General features: G+C 42.6%; 1 pseudogene; it reads left to right on the forward strand.

Annotated features, from left to right (window-relative positions):
• Nucleotides 1-47: 47 nt before the first annotated feature.
• On the forward strand, nucleotides 48-5,963 carry LOC113221457 (annotated as a pseudogene).
• Nucleotides 5,964-7,470: the final 1,507 nt, after the last annotated feature.

A 7,470-nucleotide genomic window follows, 5' to 3' on the forward strand; every position in this document is an offset into this window, starting at 1 on the left:
AAAACTTATTAAGTTTTTGTGCTTTTAATTTTTAGGTTCGCCAGTTGATGAGGGATAAGTTGTCATCTATTAGATTGGAGGATTTACCTGTGATAATAAAGTTCATTCTTCATTCCATAACAGCCATGGATGCACTTGAGGTATGCTCTTATATCCCGTCACACCTAGATAAAGCAACTTAAGTTAGTAAGTGCCAATTGCTCTTCTCTGTCCCTAGACTGAGAATACTAACTAACTAATCCGGATAGCATTCAGAGGAGAGAATGGAGCTATTCAACAGATTCATTGATCTACATAAGCTGCTATGAGTTACATTTACTCTTTCTGTGTAGTACCTCACAGAATTCTGAAATTTTGGGTATAACGTTCTATGACATTGCATTAACTATTCTCACAACTCTATTTTTCAAAATGTCTAACATTTAAAATTTTTTCTTCCTCAGTCTTTCACAAGATTGTAATGGTTGAGAAACTGGACTGTGCCTACCCACTATGAATAAGCAGAAAACCATAGTTAATATTTATTTTCTGCAGGTAATTTCTGAGCTTCGGGAGAAGTTGGATCTGCAACATTGTGTTTTGCCATAACGGTTACAGGCTTCCCAAGTAAAATAGAAAAGTAAAGGACAAGCAAGGTAAAGAGCTCATGGATAATTGCCACCCTTTTCCTCACATAGGGTGTCACAGTTTTCTGACATCCCACAGTCAGAATTGGAGCTTAATACTTACAACTACAAATAATGGTACTATTATGATATTTATATCTAGTGTTTCAAACTACATATATGTATGTGATTATGTATGTGTTTATATGTTTTCTTAGCCATTCAGATGAATTCCAGATAGACTACAGTGCAAGTTTATTAGCCATCTTATACATGAGGTTGTCATTTGCTCCAGGGTACATGGCTACGAAGCAGGAAATCAGATCTTGTAAGTTCTTTTCTGGTAGGTAGAAGACTAATTTTTTCCTCTCTGCTACTTGTAATTCCTCAGGAAATCAAGAAAGCAGCGGTCAGAGCTGCATTATTCTCCTTTTTGATGTAATAAAGTCAACTATTAGATATGAGAAAACTATTTCAGAAGCCTGTGTTAAGGTGAGATCTTTGGAACTTTGATTATCAAGGAGGAAATGAGTGGCAATTAGTGACAGATGTATAACTGAGGTAGATTGAAATAAAAATCTCAAAAGTCATTTTAGTGGAAATGATAGCTGATGGCTGCCATATGGACACATTGGCTCTTAGATGAGATAACAGGGCATGCTGAGTAAGGTGAAATGTGTTGTGCTGATGTGTGGTAATGTTTTTGTGACTCTCTGGTTTTTTTCAGGCAATTGAAGACACAGCCTCAGTGTCTGAACACAAGGTGATAGTCATGTACTATGCATTTTAAGTATTGCAGACTTGAAGCCGGGTGCGGTGACTCACGCCTGTAATCCCAGCACTTTGGGAGGTCAAGGCGGGCAGATAACGAGGTCAGGAGATCAAGGTCATCCTGGTGAACACGGTGAAACCCAGTCTCTACTGAAAATACAAAAAAATTAGCTGGGCATAGTGGCAGGTGCCTGTAGTCCCAGCTACTCAGGAGGCTGAGGCAGGAGAATGGCGTGAACCTGGTGCGGGGAGCTTACAGTGAGCGGAGATTGTGCCACCGCACTCCAGCCTGGATGACAGAGCGAGACTCTGTCTTAAAAAAAAAAAAAGTATTGCAGACTTAAAAGTAATGACGTTGGCTAGCTTGCCTTCCCACTTTCTTTGTTTCTCCTCTGTCCAGTCACTCTTTTTTCTCTTCTCTAGTTGCTCTAATAAACATTAGCTGTTTGGGGAAGATAATGTGAGGTGTTGACTGGCCAGATAGCCTGCCCCTATTCACTCTGGCTATACAATAAGCCTACAGTATCCATAAACGAAAATACAGTGTAACCAAGCACATCAAGATGTAATCAAAGAAGTCAAGTCCCCACTGATGAGATGAAGAAAATAACCACCTGAGTCTCAGGTCCCTGTATCTGCCTAATTGCCCTTCCTTCCACCCAGCACCACTGTCAGGATAATGGCATTCCATGTTTTATTTTACTTTGCCCATGTAGACCTGACTGGAGTAAATCAGTCTGTCCACTGTCAAGGCAATGGTACTGGATCTTATGTCTCTATTAATTCTAGAAATACCTTCTATCAAAAAGCCAGATGATTGGCTGGGCATAGTGGCTCACACCTATAATCTCAGCACTTTGGGAGGCTGAGGCAGGCGGGTTTGAGACCAGCCTGACCAATGTAGCGAAACCCCATCTCTACTAAAAATATAAAAAAAGAAAAAATTAGCCTGGCCTGGTGGCACGTACCACTGCACTCCAGCCTGAGTGACAGTGCAAGACTCCATCTCAAAAAAAAAGCTAGATGATTGAGTTCCTTAGGTGCTGATTGGTTGCCTTAAAGATTTTTCTTTGGTTGGAATCTGTTTTGTGGAATTTTTGTTGTGTTAGCCAATTTTTGGATGATTATCTTAAAAGCTTTCATTATGTTGAATAAAGCAATGAAAAAATTGACAACTTTTTGTGGTGAAAAATATCAAAGTACTCCAGAACACTGTTTTTGGTTTTGGATAAACATAAATTTACCACCTTGGCTTCCTGCATTCCTATTTTTACATAGTTGTAATCCTTTTATAAATATAATTTGTATTCTTTTTTCTCTTAACATTTTTTCTCCTATTATAAATATTTCATGTGCTTCTGCATTGTCTTCATTGTTATCTTTAATGACTGTATTTTGGTCTAATGACTCTCAATTTTGGTGTCCTAAGAAGTGGGGCATTCAGTTAAGAGAAGTAGTAAAATTTATTTTGTTTTTTCTTTTTTGTCCTGCTTGCCTTTTTAACTTTTGTTTTGTTTTGTTTTTTCTTTTTTGGTTTTTTTTTTTTTTTTTTTTCTGGAAGCATAGACTCAAGTTGCCCTGAATACATTCCCAGTGTTTTCTCTTTCTCTCTCTCTTTTTTTTTTTTGAGAGGGAGTCTTGCTCTGTCGCCCAGCTGGAGTGCAGTGGCCGGATATCAGCTCACTGCAAACTCCACCTCCCGGGTTTAGGCCATTCTCCTGCCTCAGCCTCCCGAGTAGCTGGGACTACAGCAGCCCGCCACCTCGCCCGGCTAGTTTTTTTGTATTTTTTTAGTAGAGACGGAGTTTCACCGTGTTGGCCAGGATGGTCTCGATCTCCTGACCTCGTGATCCGCCCGTCTCGGCCTCCCAAAGTGCTGGGATTACAGGCTTGAGCCACCGCGCCCGGCCTCTCTCTCTTTTTTTTAAGAGGCCAGGTCTTGCTCTGTCACCCAAGCTGGAGTGCAGTGACAGCATCATAGCTCATTGCAAGCCTCAAACTCCTGGGTGCAAGCGATCCTCCCACCTCAATCTTTGGAGTAGCTGGGACTACGGGCAAGCACCACCAGGCCTGGCTAATTCTGTTAGTTAGTTATTTTGAGATAGAGTTTCGCTCTTTTGCCCAGGCTGGAGTGAAGTGCAACAATCTCTGTTCACTGCAACATCTGCCCCCTGGGTTGAAGCAATTATCCTGCCTCAGCCTCCCTAGTAGCTGGGATTATAGGTGCCCGCCACCACGCCTGGCTAATCTTTGTATTTTTAGTAGAGACGGGATTTCACCTTGTTGGCTAGGCTGGTCTCAAACCCCTGACCTCAGGTGATCCACCCGCCTCAGCCTCCCAAAGTGCTAGGATTACGGCCAATTATTTTATTTTATTATTATTATTTTTTTTGAGACGGAGTCTTGCTCTGTCACCCGGGCTGGAGTGCAGTGGCCGGATCTCAGCTCACTGCAAGCTCCGCCTCCCGGGTTTACGCCATTCTCCTGCCTCAGCCTCCCGAGTAGCTGGGACTACAGGCGCCCGCCACCTCAACCGGCTAGTTTTTTGTATTTTTAGTAGAGACGGGGTTTCGCCGTGTTAGCCAGGATGGTCTCGATCTCCTGACCTCGTGATCCGCCCATCTCGGCCTCCCAAAGTGCTGGGATTACAGGCTTGAGCCACCGCGCCCGGCCTATTTTATTTTTTTTATAGAGATGAGGTCTTGCTGTGTTGCCCAGGCTGGTCTCAAATTTTCAGCTTCAAGTGATCCTCCTGCTTGGGCCTCCCAAAGTGTTGGGATTATAGGCATCAGCCACTGCACCCAGCCCTCATATTTTTCTATTTTAAACTTAGGTAAACAAGCTGATTGTGGAGAAAAACCCACAAGGAATCTACAGATGTAAAAAATACAGTTTTTCTCCACTCTCTGTCCCATTCCACAGGGATAATCATCCTTCCAAATTTTTTCTCTTCATATACAAGCTGTAATTGTGTGCAAGTACTGGTATGCTCTTATGCCTACACGTATGTGTGTTTATATAATGTTTTTTAAAAAAAACAGAATCTTAAATGTGATTATGCGTTATTGTTGTTGTTTAAAGAGACAGGGTCTCACTCTGTCACCAGGCTGGAGTACCAGTGGCTGAAGTACCAGTGGCTGGAGTACCAGTGGCATAATCATAGCTCACTGTTGCCTCCACCTTCTGGGCTCAAGTGAGCCTCCCTCCTCAGCCTCCCAAAGCAGTGGGATTATAGGCATGAGCCACCATGCCCAGCCGGATTATCCTTTTGCAGGTTGCTGTTTTTTCCACTTCATATCAGGAATGTCTTTCCTGTGTCAAAAAATATAGTATGTCTCAGCAGTCCCTAACCTTTTTGGCACCAGGGACTGGTTTCATGGAAGACAGTTTTTCCACAGACAGTGTCAGGGTATGATTTCAGGATGAAACGGTTCAGCCTTAATAGGCACTATGTAGATTCTCATAAGGAATGTGCAGCCTGGATCTTGTGCACATGCAGTTCACAATAGGGTTCACACTCCCATGAGAATCTAATGCAGCCGCTAATCTGATGGGAGACAGGTCTCAGGTGGTAATGCCCACTTGACTGCCCCTCACTTCCTGCTGTGCAGCTTGGTTCCTAGCAGACCACGGACTCCGTGGTCCAGGGGTTAGGGACCCCTGGTCTAGCTTATTCTTTTTTAAAAATATTTTAATTAAAAAAATTTTTTTAGACAGAATCTCGCTGTGTCACCCAGGCAGGAGTGCAGTGGCATGATCTAAGCTTACTACAACCTCTGCCTCCTGGGTTCAAATGATTCACCTGCCTCAGCCTCCTGAGTAGCTGGAATTACAGGCACTTGCCACCACGACTGGCCAATTTCTTTTTCTATTTTTAGTAGAAATGGGGTTTCACCATGTTGGCCAGGCTGGTCTCGAACTCCTGACCTCACGTGATAGGCGCACCTTGGCCTCCCAAAGTGCTGGGATTATAGGCGTGAGCCACCAGAATAAACCAGCCTGGCTTATTCTTTCGATGACTGTAATATTCGAAAATTTAAATTTACTCCGTCATAATTTATTGGACCTTTCCCGTATTGGTGGGCACTTATGGTCTTTCCAACTTTTCACAAAGTAATTTTCCTAGTAATAGTGAAAATACATACTGGAGTTGGCAAGTGATTGAATCTTTCCTTTAATAAATGTCAAGATATTCAAAGTTACTTCTGTAGTAGAATCACTTTAATGTATATTGCAATGTATTAAGAGATACCAGTGGTTAATAATTGTGGCACTTTCTTTCTCTGAAAATTATTTCTGGGTTTTGTGAAAAGTGTAGATACTCCCAGGGGAGTGTGTGGAACAAATGAGCATCATCCATTCTGTGTTTTAATGGGGAAAAGCTGCTGTTTCATTGTAGCAAATGTACTGATTTGCTAACTGTTTTTCTATTATTGCATATTTATTGACAATAGATTTTTGACCTGATGATGCTTTTCATCATCTATAGCACCAGTACTCAAAGAAGTACATTGAAAGGTGCTAAGAAATAAGATTCAATCAGGCTGCATTCAAGAACAACTGCTCCAGAGTACATTCTCTGTCCATTACTTAGTGTCAGAGACTATTGATCTTTAATCTAAAAAGGAAAGCTTTACAGCTCCCATGTAAAATTTCATCTTATTTCAGTCCATTGTTCAAACCCATAGATATTTTTGAATTTTATTTTTGCATTAATCATTTTAATTGTCTATCTCAATGCATTTTGCAGCTATGACAAACTAGCCTTTCATATCCTATTCTAAGTAGCTTATAAAAACCTTGAGGGGAAAGGCCGGGTGTGGTGGCTTATGCCTGTAATCCTAGCACTTCGGGAGGCCGAGGCGGGCGAATTACGAGGTCAGGAGTTCGAGAGCATGACCTCGAACATGGTAAAACCCCGTCTCTACTAAAAAAATACAAAAAGTTAGCTGGGCGTGGTGTTGGGCACCTGTAATCCCAGCTACTTCAGAGGCTGAGGCAGGAGAATCTCTTGAACCCAGGAGGCGGAGGTTGCAGTGAGCTGAGATCTGCCACTGTACTCCAGCCTGAGCGAGGGAGCAAGACTCCGTCTCAAAAAGAAATCCTTGAGGGGAATAGGACCCGCTTGTAGAAACTAGTAGAAACATAAATATGAACTTATTTGAACTATCACTCTTTGGCTATTCAAAACTGTGGACTTAGGTGATAATTCTCTGGAAATGTAAATTATTCAAACTGGAATTTTATAAGCTGGGAATAGTGTTTTGCCTGAATGTTCAATATATTACAGTGTAGAACTTAGAATACTGGATGGGCCAGTGGTTTGGGGTTTGGGTCAGAAGCTAATGAGAATACCTTGTTGGATTTTTTTTTTTTTTTTTTTTTTTGAGACGGAGTCTCGCTGTCACCCAGGCTGGAGTACAGTGGCCGGATCTCAGCTCACTGCAAGCTCCGCCTCCTGGTTTCACGCCATTCTCCGGCCTCAGCCTCCCGAGTAGCTGGGACTACAGGCGCCGGCCACCACGCCCGGCTAGTTTTTGTATTTTTTAGTAGAGACGGGGTTTCACCGTGTTAGCCAGGATGGTCTCGATCTCCTGACCTCGTGATCCACCCGTCTCGGCCTCCCAAAGTGCTGGGATTACAGGCTTGAGCCACCGCGCCCGGCCACTTCGTTGGATCTTAAATTTTATATTTAGGAATGGATTTAATGTTTGTATTATTTCATCTTGCAGTTCTTTCTGTGTTTATTTCTGCCAATTATATATGTTTTGGGCTGTAATTTTCTAGACGCAGAGCTTTCCCTCATCATTTGGGGCTACTCAGGAGTGCTGATAGCTATATTTTTATTTGATTAAAAAAAATTTTTTTTAATTTTTCTTTTTTTTTTTTGAGACGGAGTCTGGCTCTGTTGCCCAGGCTGGAGTGTAGTGGCTGGATCTCAGCTCACTGCAAGCTCCATCTTCCGGGTTTACGCCATTCTCCTGCCTCAGCCTCCGGAGTAGCTGGGACTACAGGCGCCCGCCACCTCGCCCGGCTAGTTTTTTGTATTTTTAGTAGAGACGGGGTTTCACCGTGTTAGCCAGGATGGTCTCGA

Source organism: Piliocolobus tephrosceles, unplaced genomic scaffold (genome assembly GCF_002776525.5).
Source record: "Piliocolobus tephrosceles isolate RC106 unplaced genomic scaffold, ASM277652v3 unscaffolded_24885, whole genome shotgun sequence".
In the NCBI taxonomy this organism is placed as follows: Eukaryota; Metazoa; Chordata; class Mammalia; order Primates; family Cercopithecidae; genus Piliocolobus; species Piliocolobus tephrosceles.